Source organism: Pelophylax lessonae (genome assembly GCF_965119305.1).
Source record: "Pelophylax lessonae genome assembly, chromosome: 1".
Lineage (NCBI taxonomy): Eukaryota > Metazoa > Chordata > Amphibia > Anura > Ranidae > Pelophylax > Pelophylax lessonae.
Genome location: NC_138768.1, coordinates 203,234,310 through 203,252,666, shown reverse-complemented (window position 1 = coordinate 203,252,666; position 18,357 = coordinate 203,234,310). Strand labels below are relative to the sequence as shown.

Sequence of the window (18,357 nt, the reverse complement as noted above, 5' to 3'; positions counted from 1 at the left end):
GAAAATTATCATGATGCAAAATAACAAAAGTAGTTCAAATATCCTATGCATTTTCAGCGTGACCGCACAAATTCGCTGTGAGACAAACACTCCAGGAGTCTGCAGCCTACTTTTGCTTGAATAATAAATGTGGGAGATCATAGTAACAGGGTCTAAATCTCAGCACATTGCACTAACCTTTGCATTGACTTGTGCAAGTCGATATTATTTCCCTATTATTGTTGTCATCTTGTGACCACGTGTAATGTCAGCATTCTGGGGAATCTTAGCAGCCTATTTGTGGAAATAATCACGCTCACTTGCTTTAAGGGCAAAGAGAAATGCAGCAGCATTTTCCTGATTAGCTTTGAGCAGTCCCGTGCAGCGCAGTGTTTCATGCACAGTGATAGATAGGGAGGATTTTACAGCTGACATTATAGAAATCTATGACAAGAACTATAAATTGTATATTGCCTGTTACTCAGACGTAATGGGAAATGTCGTTTTCCAGGACAGGCCTGTTAAAGCTTATGAACAAAGAATTAGGCCCCTTTCAGATGGAGCAGGTCCGTCCAAGCGGAATTTGCCTGCTCAGCGGGGGATCCCTCCGCTGATCGCTGCTAAGCAGTCAGATGACGCTGCAAAGCAGAGTGTACACGGACACAGCCCGCTCTCCTCTATGGGGCTGTCAGATGGAAACGGACTGCATGTTCGTTTCCATCCGATTGTCATCCGATCCATTGGATGGATGGCGAACATATCGCCATACATCTATTTATGGTGAATTTTATCGGATCAGATGCCCGGCGGGTGTTCGCTGACATCTGCCATCCCATAGAAATCAATAGGTGGTCCGATCAGTCCGCTGGTGTGAAGGGGCCTAAGAGCTGGCAAGAATAAAAACTGAAAAAAAGACTGAATCTATGCAGACTTGCTTGGATGCACGCAATTGCACAGAACAGTGAGTGTAATGCATTCTGAAATTGTGTTTGAAATGTATTATTATTATTATTATTATTAATATCAGGTAAATAACTCCAACAGTTTGTGCAAAGTTTCCCTAAAATGTCAGGGAATGTCTGAACGATTAATTAGTCAGTTATGTCGATCCTTTAATCGATCGATGGACAGCAGTGATTCCAATACAAAAATAGTTTAGAAAAATGTATTAAGCTGATTCAATTAATTTTTCCCGAGTTAACTTTGCCCATGCATAAATCCTTTAAATACACGTTAAGATCAGTGTAAGTATAGACTGCACACTATCTAAAATAATATATTTATTTAAAATAAGTAATTTAACAAACACCACTAACAGATTGAAAGGTTGACACAGACACTAAGATTAGGTCTCCGATTAAGTTGCATTGAAATTCTAAAATGATCTGTGACCAGGGAGTATATATATATTGAATAAAATTCAATAATTCTTTTCGGTTCTCTGTTCAGTTCGACCTCTGGTGAAGAGAGGCTGAGCCGTGACCAACTCCCCACTGAAGGACACACAGACCTCCCTCCATCATGTATCCCTGTGTGAAGTTCGTCTCTATCCCTTCTCTGATCCGTGCTGGGTCCAGGGCTCTGTACAGACCAATTTCTGCATCAGTTTTCTGGAGAGGGAAACACTCCTCAGTGGGACCTAAAACCCATGCACCCAACTGGTACTAAGGGAAATACAGACCAGTGCAGTCAGCAGGGACATTGATACTGCTGCTAAATTCATTGGTGCTGGTGCTGCCACAGTCGGTGTGGCTGGGCTTTGGTGCTAAGATATTGGAACAGTTTTTGGAAGTCTCATTATTGGTTATGTCAGGAATCCTTCCTTGAAACAGCAGCAGTTCTCATATGCCATCTTGGGATTTTCCCTATCTGAAGCTTTGGGTCTATTTTGTTTGATGGTTGCTTTCCTCATCTTATTCGCCATGTAAATAAGGATGGGAATGTCGACATTCGAGTGAACAGCTGTAAACATTTTTTTACTGTGGCTCCCAAGAAATGTTGTATTGTCAAGGAAAATGTACCATATTTCCAAAGTCCTTTAATTAAAAATGGTACAACCTAGATACAGACGTTTGTACTGTTTTTGTGTGACTACTTCAGTCATTGTACAGTCCTGAACACAATGTTGTAATCTAGAAATCGAAATAACCGAAGAGCCTCCTCTGGGTATTCAAAGCACTAATTTTAAAATGTATCCTGCCACTTTGCTTTAAATGCATTAAAATATCCAGATGGTAAAATTCAATAATTATTTTCCTCTCGTAGACCGCATAACCATTGATACCAATATGATCTACCTAGCACACAATAATTTGCATTGTTTTACGAAAACCGACTGTTATTCTCCTGCAGAAAGAATAAGCGCAAAAATACATAAAAGTGTACACCAATACAGCCAAAGAAAAGAAAAATTACAAAAATATTTTTTTTTTAAAAATGCCTGAACTCTAGTGGTTATATTATCGTGAGAGGAAGATTAAAGCAAAGGCTTTCATAATTGGCCTAATAATTTAAGCACCAGAAAATAATATATTATATTTAATAATATATTTATGATATATGTACCTCTATATACTGTGTGCATTGGACACGATTTTTGTTTCATCATAATTACAGTGGATATAAATAGTCTACACACCCCTTTTAAAGTGTCAGGTTTCTGTGATGTAAAAAAATGGGACAAAGATAAATCATTTCAGAACTTTTTCCACCTATAATAATGTGACCTATGAACTATACAACTCAATTGAAAAACAAACTGAAATCTTGAAGGGGGGGAAGTAAAAATAAAATAATGTGGTTGCGTAAGTGTGCACAAGTGTGTGGTTGCGTAAGTGTGCACACCCTCTTATAACTGGGGATGTACAGTGCCTTGCGAAAGTATTCGGCCCCCTTGAACTTTGCGACCTTTTGCCACATTTCAGGCTTCAAACATAAAGATATAAAACTGTAATTTTTTGTGAAGAATCAACAACAAGTGGGACACAATCATGAAGTGGAACGAAATTTATTGGATATTTCAAACTTTGTTAACAAAAAACTGAAAAATTGGGCGTGCAAAATTATTCAGCCCCTTTACTTTCAGTGCAGCAAACTCTCTCCAGGAGTTCAGTGAGGATCTCTGAATGATCCGATGTTGACCTAAATGACTAATGATGATAAATAGAATCCACCTGTGTGTAATCAAGTCTTCGTATAAATGCACCTGCACTGTGATAGTCTCGGAGGTCCGTTTAAAGCGCAGAGAGCATCATGAAGAACAAGGAACACAACAGGCAGGTCCGAGATACTGTTGTGGAGAAGTTTAAAGCCGGATTTGGATACAAAAAGATTTCCCAAGCTTTAAACATCCAAAGGACCACTGTGCAAGCGATAATATTGAAATGGAAGGAGTATCAGACCACTGCAAATCTACGAAGACCTGGCTGTCCCTCTAAACTTTCAGCTCATACAAGGAGAAGACTGATCAGAGATGCAGCCAAGAGGTCCATGATCACTCTGGATGAACTGCAGAGATCTATAGCTGAGGTGGGAGACTCTGTCCATAGGACAACAATCAGTCGTATACTGCACAAATCTGGTGTTCATGGAAGAGTGGCAAGAAGAAAGCCATTTCTTAAAGATATCCATAAAAAGTGTTGTTTAAAGTTTGCCACAAGCCACCTGGGAGACACACCAAACATGTGGAAGAAGGTGCTCTAGTCAGATGAAACCAAAATCGAACTTTTTGGCAACAATGCAAAACGTTATGTTTGGCGTAAAAGCAACACAGCTCATCACCCTGAACACACCATCCCCACTGTCAAACATGGTGGTGGCAGCATCATGGTTTGGGCCTGCTTTTCTTCAGCAGGGACAGGGAAGATGGTTAAAATTGATGGGAAGATGGATGGAGCCAAATACAGGACCATTCTGGAAGAAAACCAGATGGAGTCTGCAAAAGACCTGAGACTGGGACGGAGATTTGTCTTCCAACAAGGCAATTATCCAAAACATAAAGCAAAATCTACAAATGAATGGTTCACAAATAAACATATCCAGGTGTTAGAATGGGCAAGTCAAAGTCCAGACCTGAATCCAATCGAGAATCTGTGGAACGAACTGAAAACTGCTGTTCACAAACGCTCTCCATCCAACCTCACTGAGCTCCAGCTGTTTTGCAAGGAGGAATGGGCAAAAATTTCAGTTACTCGATGTGCAAAACTGATAGAGACATACCCCAAGCAACTTACAGCTGTAATCGCAGCAAAAGGTGGCGCTACAAAGTATTAACTTAAGGGGGCTGAATAATTTTGCACGCCCAATTTTTCAGTTTTTTATTTGTTAAAAAAGTTTGAAATATCCAATAAATTTCGTTCCACTTCATGATTGTGTCCCACTTGTTGTTGATTCTTCACAACAAATTACAGTTTTATATCTTTATGTTTGAAGCCTGAAATGTGGCAAAAGGTCGAAAAGTTCAAGGGGGCAGAATACTTTCGCAAGGCACTGTAGCTGTGTTCAGGATTAAGCAGTCACATTCAAGCTCATATTAAATAGAAGTTAGTACACGCCTGCCATCATTTAAAGTGCCTCTGATTAACCCCAAATAAAGTTCAACTGTTCTAGTAGGTCTTTCCTGACAGTTTCTTAGTCACATCCTACATCAAAAGCCATGGTCCGCAGAGAGCTTCCAAAGCATCAGAGGGATCTCATTGTTAAAAGATATCAGTCAGGAGGAGGGTACGAAAAAAATTCCAAGGCATTAGATATACCATGGAACACAGTGAAGACAGTCATCATCAAGTGGAGAAAATATGGCACAACAGTGACATTACCAAGAACTGGACTTCACCCCAAAATTGATGAAAAGGCGAGAAGAAAACTGGGCAAGAGACCTACAGCAACATTAAAGGAGCTGCAGGAATATCTGGCAAGTATGGGCTGTGTGGTACATGTGACAATAATCTCCTGTATTCTTCATATGTCTGAGTTATGGGGTAGAGTGGCAAGACGGAAGCCTTTTCTTACAAAGAAAAACATTCAATCACGGCTAAATTTTGCAAAAAAACATCTGAAGTCTCCCAAGAGAATGTCGGGAAAATGTGCTATGGTCTGATGAAACCAAGGTTGAACTTTTCGGCCAAAATTCCAAAAGATATGTTTAGTGCAAAAACAACACTAGTGCACATCACCAAAAGAACACCATTACCACAGTGAAGCATGGTGGTGGCAACATCATGCTTTGGGGCTGTTTTTCTTTAGCTAGAACCGGGACCTTAGTCAAGGTAGAGGGAAGTATGAACAGTTCTAAATACCAGTCAATATTTGCAAAAAAACCTTCAGGCTTCTGCTAGAAAGCTGAACATAAAGTTGAACTTCATCTTTCAGCATCACAATGAGCCAAAGCATACATCCAAATCAACAAAGGATTGGCTTCACCAGAAGAAGATTCAAATTTTGGAATGGCCCAGCCTAGAGCCGAGACCTGAATCCGATTGAAAATCTTTGGGGTGATCTGAAGAGGGCTGTGCACAGGAGATGCCCCCGCTATCTGACAGATTTGAAGTGTTTTTGCAAAGAAGAGTGGGCAAATGTTGCCAAGTCAAGATATGCCATACTGATAGACTCATACCCACAAAGACTGACTGCTGTAATAAAATCAAAAGGTGCTTCAACAAAGTATTAGTTTAAGGGTGTGCACACTTATGCAACCATATTATTTTATTTTTTTACTTCCCTCCACCTAAAAGGTTGTACAGTTTCTAGGTCACATTAAAGATGGTAAGAGTTCTGAAATTATTTATCTTTGCCTCGTTTTTTAAAAATTCACAAAAACATGACATTTTAACAGGCGTGTGTAAACTTTTTACATCGACTGTACATTATCTTGACTAACTGGTGGTGTGCATACTTGACTACGCGACTGAATAAATGACACGTTTTCCCTGATCAAAATCATGTCTTTGAAGGTACGGTCCCAGTGTCAAGCACTGCTCATATGACTACAAAATAATTGCACTGTATTTACCCCTGTAGTAGTATTACCTGTGGGGAAATATTACATTGGTATTTTACCACTTGTAGCCAAAACACGGATGTAAAAATGCAATTTAAAAAGGTTATGATACAGGTTATCACTCCTAAAATTCTAACCAACTTCTGTGAGGCAATAATTGTAAGGTCCTATTAGTGATCTACCGAGGAAGGAGCAGACAAAGAAACAATCAGGGGAAGGTAAAATGCACATTCTTGGGAAATAGAGACTCACAATACAGAGGAGAACTGGAAATCTAGCCCTTTTATTGGAGGGACAGATTTCTGTGGGCTATATAAACTGCTCCATGCAACTGTTTGGAGGTTTGCTGAAGGACATGCTTTATTAAAAATGTACCTTTTCACATATTCCAGCATCACCGTTCTTTGCATTTGGTTACACAACATACTGGAGTTGCAAAGGAAGTTGGTGCTGGTAGATATTCCTCAGCCAGGCACTGTGATTGCAGTTGTGAACAGGGATCAGGTAGCTACATAATGCCCTGCCTGTGCAATGGACTGCAGGTACCACTTTGTTCAATATGTGAGTGGTGACATATCTCTATACTGGGCCACCAGCCCCATATCTCTTCCTAGTAGCGGCCTGGGGGACTAATGTGCATCTCAGTAAACAGTGATTGTAAAGTCTCAGTTTTTTTTTGTTAAAAATAAAAAAACATGTTATACTTACCTAATCTGTGCAGTGGTTTTGCATGGAGCAGCCCAGATCCTCCTCTTCTTGGGTCCCTCTTCTGCTTTCCTGGCCCCTCCCTCCTGTCGAGTGCCCCCACAGCAAGCAGCTTTCTATAGGGGCACCCGAGCCGAGCCACAGCTCCATGTGTCCGTTTAGATATGGAGCCGTGGCCCGGCCCCACCCCCTCTCTCTTCTGATTAGCTAACTGACTTTGACAGCAGCGGGAGCCAATGGCACAGCTGCTGTGTCTCAGCCAATCAGGAGAAAGAGTTCCGGACAGCAGAGGCTTTTGTGCACGTCGCTGAATAGAGATGGGGCTCAGGTAAGTATTAGGGGGGCTGCTGCATACAGAAGATTTATTTATCTTAATGCATAGACCTTTACACTTTAAATATTCATTTTGTAGTTAAAAAAAAAAACACTAATTCCATTACAATGTATATATATTTTTCTATTTTGGGGGGGGGCGCAGGTACCTGTATCGCCTAGGGTTATATAAGCAGAATTTCGGCCCCGCTCCTCTGCCCAAAGCCTTTTGGGACACGTCACAGGTCCCAGAAGGCTGTGGGACCATTCACAAGCTGCAGTGGGGAGCCTGACCCCTCCCTCCCTCCTGTCGAGCTAATGACAGCTCTAACACAGCAAAAAGCTTGCTATGGGGCCACCCGAGCTGAGCCACTGCTCCGTGTGTCCATTCAGATATGGAGCCGTGGCCCGGCCCCATCCACTCTCTCTTCTGATTAGCTAACTGACTTTGACAGCAGCGGGAGCCAGTGGCACAGCTCCTTTGTCTCAGCCAATCAGGAGGAAGAGTCCCGGACAGCAGAGGCTTTTGTGCACGTCGCTGAATAGAGATGGGGCTCAGGTAAGTATTAGGGGGGCTGCTGCACACAGAAGAGTTTTTTATCTTAATGCATAGAACTTTACACTTTAAATAATCATTTTGTAGTTAAAAAAACACTAATTCCATTACCTGTACCGCTTAGGATTATCTAAGCAGAATATTGCCCCCCCCCCCTCCTCTGCCCACAGCCTTTTGGGACATATCACTGGTCCCAGAAGGCTGTGGGATCATTCACAAGCTGCAGTGGGGAGCCGGCTGTGAAGTCTCATGGAGTCACAGCCGGCTGCCCACAGTTGGCATGGTGGTGCCAGGGACCTGAAGACTGGTGAAAAACTGGCCTGAGTGAGGACAGCACGGGATCCCTGGACAGTGTCCTTTTATTAACCACTTCCCGCCCGCCCTATTACAGATTGACGGCGGGAATGTGGTTGTATTATCCTGACCGGACGTCATATGACGGCGGCAGGATAATACAGCTCTGGGCGCCCCCCGGGGGCGCGCAGAGCGGCGATCGGTGATGCGAGGTGTCAGCCTGACACCCTGCATCTCCGATCTCGGTAAAGAGCCTATGACGGAGGCTCTTTACCATGTGATCAGCCGTGTCCAATCACGGCTGGTCACATAGTAAACAGGAACAGCCGTTGATCGGCTTTCCTTAGTTCGTGCCTGACAGGCACGAGTAAAGGAGCGCCGATCGGTGGCTCCCCTGACAGGGGGGGGTCGGCACTGGTAATCAGATCATTGATTACCAGTGCAGACCCTCGGGGGGGGGATGCCCACTATGACCCCAGGGATGCCCACTATGACCCCAGGGATGCCCACTATGGCCACCAGGGATGGCAATCAGGGCTCAGGGAGCCCCCCATTGCCCTCCCCATCAGTGCTGCCCCCCCAGTGCCCTCCCTATCAGTGCTGCCCACAAGTGCCCATAATTGCCAGATTTCAGTGTCGCCCACAAGTGCCTATTATTGCCCACCAGTGCCGCCCATCAGTGCCCATTAGTGCCCATCAGTGCCCACCAGTGCCACCTATCAGTGCCCATTAGTGCCCACCAGTGCCACCTATCAGTGCCCATCAGTGCCAACTATCAGTGCCCATCAATGCCGCCTATCAGTGCCCACCAATGCTGCATATCTATGCTACCTATCAGTGCCACATATCAGTGCCACCCCATCAGTGCCACCCCAGCAGTGCCACCCCATCAGTGCCACCCCATCAGTGCCTGTCAGTGCAGTCTCATCAGTGCTCATCATTGCAGGAAAAAAACTTATTTATTTACAAAATTGTATAACATAAACAAAAAAACTTTTTTTTTTTTCTAACTTTTCGGTCTTTTTTTATTTGTTTATCAAAAAGGAAAAAACCCAGAGGTGATCAAATACCACCAAAAAAAAGCTCTATTTGTGGGGGGGGAATGACATAAATTTGGTGTAGGTACAGTGTTGCATGACCGCGCAATTGTCTTTCAAAATGCAACAGCCCTAAAAGGGGAAAATTGCCCTGGGCAGGAAGGGAGGAAAGTGCCCTGTATTAAAGTGGTTAAAAGTCAGCAGCTACAGGATTTGTAGCAGCTGATGCTTAATTTTTGTTTTTTGGAAGGGGGTGGAACCTTTTTAGGTAATAACAAATCCATCCTAGTGAATTGACCCTTTAGCTAGTTATACTGAGCTTTACCTAGAATGCCTAATACTTATTAGAATGACAGAACATCCAAGAACCTTTGAGCATTGTTCTAATCTTTTGTTTTTGTTTGTAAGCACTTCTGAGATTTGAACCTCATAAATGGCTGCAGTAAATCAAACATAAAATGTTCACGTTTTCATGGTTGTTTTCCAGCCCTGCTAATTTTCAGCAAAGCAACCTGCAATTTGTCTTTACACAGACTTGAATCTGACAATTTGGGTTCACACCCAGATAACTGTTTTTATACAGTGTATTGATTGGTTAGGAACTTGGATTATTAAAGACCCAGAAAGATCGATACAAAGTCACTCTTGATAGATTTTTGTTATATTTAATAATACTTGGATTAGACTAGATTGTGGCACTGCAGTGGTAAATCCTGCTCAGAGCAGGCTGTGTTATAGCTGTCATTAGCTACCATTGTGCCGTGAAGCTGAGTTTGTTACTAATTACCCCTAAACTTCAAGGTTACAGTCGGAATCTACGATGTCTCTCAACTCTGTATGCCAATCCGCCTGTCTCAACTCTACATGAATCAGTGCCTTTATCTTTAATAAGCACTGTGCTTATGTAGTTTAACATTCTGCCTTTTTCCCGCTTTACCCTAACAAAGCAGCGGGTTTAAGAACATTAAAAGGCCATTCTTTTGAAAGCTCACTCTTTGGGCTGATTTTAATACCGCTTGAAGCGACTAACCATATGCCGCACCTTTTGTGCATGTCTGGCTTTTGCTTTCTTTGTCATTTAATGAGAGGGTGCTGAGTTAACTATAGTGCCTTTATAAGGTAAGGATAAGCCATGGGACATGTATGGTGCTCAACATCTGCAGTGGTGACTCTTATTGCACTGGAATTGGATCAAAATCATGGTTTCATTCTGTTCAAGTGTACCTGTCACCTGCGCTAGATAAAAACAGAATTCTTAATTTGATATCTCAGACATGGATCCATGCCATTTGATGATCTTTGGATAGCCAGTTTTCAAAGCTATAGGTAAAATGAATTTAAAAAGGAAAGCCATTTAAAAAAAAAAAGCACAATTCTTAAAGTGGTTGTAAACCCACTTTAGAGACCTTTACCTATAGGTAAGCCTATATTAAGGCGTTCCTATAGGTGCTATAAATATCTCCTAAACTTGCACCGTTTAGGAGATATTTAAAGTGCATGCAGCTGATGACGTCATCGGCGCATGCGCTCTGAAAAAACGGCTGCTGGTGCTGTTTCTTCAGAGCCCTTTGCCGTCACTGGCGGCTCCCACACGGCTCTGGCCAGTAATACTGCCGGAGTCCGCAGACCCGGAAGAAGACGGGTGAACATGGATGCAGCCAGCAGCGGGGACAACGCGGGCTTCGTTGGAGGTAAGTGTCACATAATGTGCTAGTATGTGATGCATACTAGCATATTATGCATTTACTTTGCAGGGAAGAAAAAAATAAAAAAAAATTTTGAGGAGTTTACTTCCTCTTTAAAGCTAGTAATTCTAGCTTTAAAAATTCTGTGCATCCATTTGGTTTTGCCATTATTTCTGTTCTACTGTGAAATATAAAATCTGCTATTATGAGTCTGCAATTATTTCACTGGTGAGTTGCTAATCTGCTTCCTAACATTCTGACCGATGTATGATTGTCTAGCTGCCCAAACACCACCCTCGCCCACATTGAAAGACTGTCAGCTTTAGATTGCAAAGACTGCATATATGATTTTGTGTCATTCCCTTCTCTATCATTATCAACAACAACAGCTAGTACAGATGCCTCTGTCAGCTTGATTTTAACTAGTGTGCAGTGGCTAATAGGAGTTTAAAAGAAAGGATTACAGCAAATTACACATAGTATAATTTCAAAATAAGTTAAATGCCTTCTGATTGTTTACTATAGGGGACTGTACTAAACACTGGATGTTTTATTCATTAAGTCTGTGCCTTCAATCTTGTGTCTTATTTGCCATTGTATCTGGCAAATCTCCCACTTCTTGCTTTCTTTGCTGACCTCTCCTTCTGAAAATGCCAATGGCCTGGCTGTCACACTAATCCTTTGGCTTTAATACTTTGATTCACAGACATAGAACAAGTGTGCGGATTAGGACTTCTGATTTTTTATCTGACCTAACAGCATAACAGTCAAGCAACTGGCATTTTCAGGAGAAGGTCAGCAGTGACACTGCCATATGTATCTCATGACTGAAGAGAGCCAGTCCTGAAAGAATTGTCTTGGAGGGCTATTGTTCTTCTCAGGCTGAATGATAGTTGTCTAGCATTAAACAACTTAGTTCATCCTTTTTACATCAGACATTTAAAAATAAAAACCTTTGTTAGCCACAAAATTTATACTGTATGATTTGCTTTGTGTCTAGCATTAGAGATGACCTCAGGTGTCCTCCGAAGTTATCTCTAATCTTAACTCTGAAATGCCACTTTTTTGTATTCCAATGAACTGTGTGCTGCAAGACATAAAAATATTGTGTAAATGCCAGCCATACCAGAAGAGCGCAGTAGGAGTGGCCAGGGGGCAGAGGACTCAAGGTTTCAAGCAGCACAGCATTCATCAGCGTAATGGACACTTTTCATTCATTGTAAGTATTCTCCCTGGTGCCGAATTTTTTTCCCACTAAATTTAATATAGCCAGGTCCTGAGCTACAGCAATATGGACAAGGAGAAGTTGCCTTTTATTCTTCTCCCCTTCTACTGAGATACTGATGTTATGCTGCTCCATTCTTCTCTGACCAGCAGGGGGAGAGCTAAAGCCAAGCAAGCCCATAGACTTCTATGCAGAGTGCTGAAAATGCTGGAAGTTGTCGTTTAAGAGCCGGTTCACATAGGAGCGACCCGACTTGCCGGGGCGACCTGTGAAGTCGCGGTGCACAGCGCGCACCGCGACCTCGGAGCGGCATGCACAGACTTCATATCAATGAAGTCAATGCAGGTCGCCCCAGGTCGCCCCAAAGTAGTACAGGACCCTTTTTCTAAGTCGGAGCGACTTGTGTCGCTCCTATTAGAACGGGTCCTGTGCTAATCTATGGCAGGCGACCCACCGCGACTTGTCAGGCGACCAGGTCGCCTGACAAGTCGCCCCAGTGTGAACCGGCTCTTAGATGGCAACCACATAATGGCTACACTATAATGGTTACATTACAGATCCTAATATGCACTGTGCAGTAGGAGAGGTGGAGAGAGGATTTTTTTTAAACTGCCGGGGAAGGTTTTTCTTCTTTGCACCGAGTTAGTTAGCGGGAGAGCACCTGGATATTCGCCTGTCAGCTGGAGACCATACCAGTGGAGATCCAAGCCCAGAAGACAAATGGGGCAGCGCAGCACTGCCCACATTGCAGCACCTCATCCATTGTCCACTTATCATCTGCTGATCAGGGGGAGAGACCAAGGGGGCCCCCCTTCTATAATAGCAAGAGGTCACTGAAGCATCCCAGGGACTAGTGAGTCTATTTGCCCATTACTGATACTGATACAAAAAATGGTCACTTCCCCCACCTATAACTGGTCTCAACAGCAAGGAGCACTGGAAGGGCAAACGCATGTCAAAAAAGCCAAGGAGTAAACTCTGACCGAGAATTGTATCTTTACTGCTACCGTGTGGGCTGCCTGTGCAGAATCATGTATATATACACGTGATTCTGCTTTTCTGGGTAGGGGGTGTTTGCACAACCGCCAGCCTGGCTGTGCTGTGATTCATCACAGCTCATGCCAATCACCGGGTCCCGGTCAATAAATGACGGCCGGCACCCAGTGATCGGCTCTGATCTTCCCTGAACACAACTCTGTGAGTGTAAACAACACAGAGCTGTGGTCGGTAACACGGGATCTTGTTGCTTTTTCATTCCCTGCTAAGCAATAACTAGATCCCCAGTAAAAGCAGCGCACATTACACACACAAACACTTTTTAGTCACCTTTTTTACCCCTTGATCACCCAAGATTTTAACCCCTTCCTGCCCAGTGCGTATTATTAGCACTCATCACTGTAAAAAGGGAACTGGTAATGTCAGTGGCAGTTAGTCCCCCCCCCCCCAAGCTACAGTTAGTGTCAGATTGACCGCAGCATTATCGCAGTCCCGTTATAAGACGCTGATTGCCGCTATTACTAGTATAATAAAATAAACTAAAATTCCAGTATATATTCCATAGTTTGTAGATGCTAAAACGTTAACGCAAACCAATCAATATACACTTATTAGTAATTTTTTTTTTTTTAACCAAAGACATAGCAGAATACATTTTGGCCAAAATCTATTAAGAGATTTTTTTTTTAAATTTTTTTTTATGGAATATGTTTTATTGCAGAAAGTAAAAAATATTGTTTGTTTTTCTTCAGAATTGTTGGTCTTATTTCATTTATAAGTTGGTCTTATTTCATTAAGTAATAAAGAAAACCCAGTGGTGACCAAGGAAAAGCTCTATTTGTGTGAAAAGAATATAAATTTTGTTTGGGTAGAGCATTGCATGACCACACAACTGTCAGTTAAGGTAGCGCAGTGCCGAATAGCAAAAAATGGCCTGGACACGAAAGGGGTAAAACCTTTTCGGAGCTGAAGTGGTTAAACTTTACTACTGCTCACTGCTGCACTTGAGGTGGCCTTGCTATTGTTTATGCTGATCTAGATGCCAAATGTCATCTTAAGCATAGTCCTTACTATTAATCACTTTGTATGCTAAATTGTGTAATTACCATTGTTATTCCATTTTATGCTTGCCTTATTACCAACTTATTGGGTGACAATATAATAAGTTTGCCTTTACTACCTGGCTTGGTGCCTGTTTTCTTGTAGCACAACTATTGGGCACTAAGTATTACTTTTCCTTTTTTAATTTCCTGTGATATTTTATGTTTTTGCACTCTGCGCTGGTGTGTCAGAGGGGATAAAGTCGAGGCAAAGAACAGAGGACCCATCCTATTCAGCGGCTCCTACAGGAGTAGCGCTACATTAAGCTTTTTTGTAGACTCTCGGGTGAACCACCTGACAATTTGTTTCTAGGAGACACAAATGGTGGGACCAACTGCTGTGACCATTATCAATGGGTTCTGTTAGTTAAAAAAAATAGATGGAGCTAGAACACCTAAAGTTAGATGAAAGCACTTAAAATCCCCAGGTGGAAGGAACCGTGGCAGTCAACTCAAGTGTCCTATTTATTTTTATCTTTATTGATATTCATGTTCTGTGTAATTTATAATTTAATGCTAGGATGGAATAGATCACAATACTGTTAGGAGCTGTACAGTCATGAGTGCATAGACATTTTTATTGCTGTTCATTGCTGCTGAAATGTTGATAATGATCTCATTGTTGCCCTTCAAATGTAGGTTCTATACCACTGGCTGCATGTTTGGTTGTCTTTTATTTTGTACATTTTATGAAGCATTTGTAAAATGTAATTTCTGTTTCCCACTTGCTGTCCTTATCAGCTGAGTTTCCATTTTCCTTTTCAGTAATGCACTTACTGCTAGTCCACGCTGTTGCATTTTAATGCATTTTTCACCCTTATTCAAGACATATCACCTGACATTGCTCATGATGAATAGAAGACTTAGATTGAGTTTATGATGGATGCTTTTTGCAGTTAGTTGTGTACTTTGGTACAGTGGAGGCAAACTGTGTGCTGTAGAGAAAATATTTATAGAATGTTTGTTATTTGGCTTTCTGGTCTTCTGAGGACAAGTACTGTATAATATGTGTTGATCATAGGAGTGAATGCAGTTCAAACATATGCAGTCAGCACAGATGACCTAGGCTACAACTGAAAGGCCATAGCAGAGATATATTCAGTAATGTTGTGCAGCACCCTTTTCCTAAACAGGGCTGCTAATAGATTTAGCTGTTGTCACGTACCTGATCCGAAGCCGGAGTGTATAGAGGGCTCCCCCTTGCGGCTAGGTGCAGAGCACCCCTGGAAGTGGGACAGGGAGTGCTGTGCCCGAAGTAGCACGGGTTGCCTGGTTGGAATGACCAGATGAAAGCAGGAACCAACTTGTTGAGAAGTCCCAAGCAGGTCTGGAACACTTTGGCAAACCAGGCAGTTACAAGGTGCAAACAGGAACAGACTGGGAGAATACTGGAGCGAAGTCAGGAGCCAAGCCAAGGTCAAGTATTGGAGAAGACAACAGGAATCCAAGAACAAGCCAAGGGGTCAGGAGCCAGGAGGAGCAAAGTCAAACAGTCCGGGTCGGCAACGAGAAGTCAAGATCAGCAGGTTTACAAGGCACAGGGAACACGGGAGGCTGTTGATCATCCAGCAACTAGTTGTTGTGGCTGCTGGCTTTAAATAGGCCGTTTGGCGCCAAGCGCCATTACGCATTGCATACGCGTGTGCGCATTGGCGCACGCACATTCCTGACTGCGTTCGCCCGTGTTTGGGCGCGCATGCGCATTCGCACCAATGCGCAAATTCTCTGTTTCGCCAGGATATTGGTAGTTCCCTGGCAGTGCCCCCCCCTGAGGGGCAGCCTCCGGATGCCTAACAGAGCCTGTTTTTCAGGGAATTTTTTGAAAAAGTCACGTAACAGTCTGGGAGCGTGTATATTTCCAGCAGGTTCCCAAGAACTTGTATGGAGGCATTCATGCAGGTGTGATCCCGAGCCACCCTGTCTGTGTGTCTACAGACCTCACGTCTCGACCCAGCCCCCCGTTCCCTTGTCACAGAATTTGATTGACAGCAGTGGGAGCTGATGGCACCTGACTTCTGTAGTCACTACTATAGGGACTCTCAAAGTTGATTGGTACTTTGAAAGAAAAAAACATTGACATTTGATATCAGATTTGCAGACAAACAACATTCATGATTCTGGCTATAGAGATACAAGTAGTTGAAAGTAGGAAGAGATGCATAGAACATTAACACTGGTTTAGCTTTAGGAAAGCTATAATGATTGAATTATTACCTCCAGTTTGGCTTTAAAAGAGATTATATGGGAATTAAAAAAAAATACCATTTATATTCACCTAGGTGGATGCTCCATCTGTCTCCTGCCACCTCTAAGACCAAGAACCAAATGATTAAAGACTACTGATTGGTCTTAAGTGAGTCGCTGTCAGTCACGGTTCTCTGCTCTGCCCCTCCAGTGCCCACTGGAGCGTTGGGCTGTGGAGGGGGTGGGAGCGGCTGGCTCAGGCTCTCAGGCGTGTAAACTGGCTGAGTCCACCGTCAGATGAATATCCGTCACAGAAGTACAGAATGAAGTGCACTCCTATGACTCTCAGGAAAAGTAGGGCCAAATGAGCTTAGGGCCTACTTATCCTTTTAATTTGCTAGTCAAGTCTAAATCTGCTAGTACATCTAAAACTACCCTCTCCCCAGATTGAGAATACTGCAGTTCAAAGGTGATTCCAGTGCTCCTCCATCCTGTGTGGAGACACCCTAAGACAGTAAGTTTGTTACTGGCTGGATCACCAGGTCAAAATGAAAGAAAACATCTAAAAAAGAAACCTAATGCAGCTGTCTCATTTAAAAGGTAACTACATTTTTGTGGGGGGAAGAAATACAAATTAAAAAAATAATATACCATATACAATTGCTACACAGACCATATTGTAATTGGATGTTATAAAAAATGATCTTTCCTTTTTAACCTGCAGCTCTTTATTTTCTGTAAAATTCAATTCAAATTCAAATTGCAATGTCATTGCCTGTTTGTGGTATTGGTTCACTGATTTTCCCATAAGTCTGCACAAAGATACAAGTCACATTTTAGGCATCCACTGCAAAAAAAAATCAAATTTTGATGAGATACTTCCTCAAGGGTTAATCACTTCTAAAGAGATTCAGATACTGTGATCTTCCTGGCCAGTGGGTTCAATGAAGAAAAGAAAAACTGACCCAATTCCCCCACCCACCCATTCGATGTGGATGGGGGGAATCCTCCTCACTGTGTCATTGTGCTCTTGACAGCGGGGAGACCCCCCTACTTTCAGAATGCACAGGTTGACGCTGCAATCTATAGCCTGCGGCGCTGATTAAGCGGGACTATACCAACTGGGTGTTGAACAGCAGTTGATTGATAGATCAACTTATGATCAACCACAGTGGCCACACATGGATAGAAATTTGGCAGTTCCCTGCTGTACCAGCTGAATTTCAATCCATGTATGGCCACCTACACTTAGGCTCCATTCACACTAGTGCAACTTGTCATGCGACTTTGGACACAAAAGGTTGCATGAGAAGTCACAGCCCATTGATTTCAATGGCACCCCTTCCAATCTTTGTGACTTAAAGTCACAGCAACATTGATAAGGTTCCTGCACTACTTTGATGAGTCTTTCTTTCGATTTGAGTGCCAGAGAGTGTAAGAAGCACCACCCTAAGACTGTCACAGTGTCACTGCTTTATAAATATGTCCCTAAGTGTTAGGGTGCAACATTTTAATTGTTAGAGGTTAGTGATAGGTTTGATATTGCAGGCATGGCTGTAAACATTATTTTTTAATGTTTGTGCTTGGCACTGAAGGCCTTCAGCTGGACTGTGGGCACCAAAATTAACACACCAGATAGACGGAGGATGTCCTAATTTACCATCATACACACTTGCCTCCTGTCTTATAGGACAGGGGTCTCCAAACATTCTAAAAAAGGGCCAGTGTACTGACTTTGGAGGGGGCCAAACAGTGCCCCATGTTTAGTGTCAATGGGAGAAAAAGTGCCCCTTCATTGTTGCCAGTGGGAGGAATAGTGCCCCATCATTGGTGTCAGTGGGAGAAATAGTTCCTTATTGTTGGTGTCAGTGGGAGGACTAAAGCCTCATTGTTGGTGTCAGTGGTAGGAATAGTGCCCCATCATTGATGTCAGTGGAAGGAATAGGTCCCCATTGTTGGTGTCAGTGGGAGGAATAGTGCCCCTATCATTGGTATCAGGGAGAAGAATAGTGCACCATCATTGGTGTCAGTGGGAGAAATAGGGCCTCATCATTGGTGTCAGTGGGAGGAATAGTGTCTCATCATTGGTGTCAGTGGGAGGAATAATGCCCCATTGTTGGTGTCAGTAGGAAGAATAGTACTTCTATCATTGGTATCAGTGGGAGAAATAGTTCACCATCATTGGTGTTAGTTGGAAGACTAGTGCCCCATCATTGGTGACAGTGGGAAGAATGGGGTACATCATTGGTGACAGTGGGATAAATAGAGCTCATTTTTGCTGTCAGT

At 42.8% G+C, this 18,357-nt stretch overlaps 1 protein-coding gene across 2 annotated transcripts in view; it reads left to right on the top strand.

The window, feature by feature from the left end:
• Positions 1–18,357, top strand: part of LOC309544730 (glutaredoxin-like protein C5orf63 homolog) — a 112,684-nt gene that overhangs the window by 20,654 nt on the left and 73,673 nt on the right. The window contains exon 1 of one of the 2 annotated variants that reach the window (XM_082243699.1): positions 11,673–11,785. The exons of the other annotated variant lie outside the window; for it this stretch is intronic. The gene's annotated coding sequence lies outside the window, so the exon portion shown is untranslated. Of the gene's footprint in view, positions 1–11,672; positions 11,786–18,357 lie in introns of those variants that run through there. 2 annotated transcript variants of the gene reach the window in all.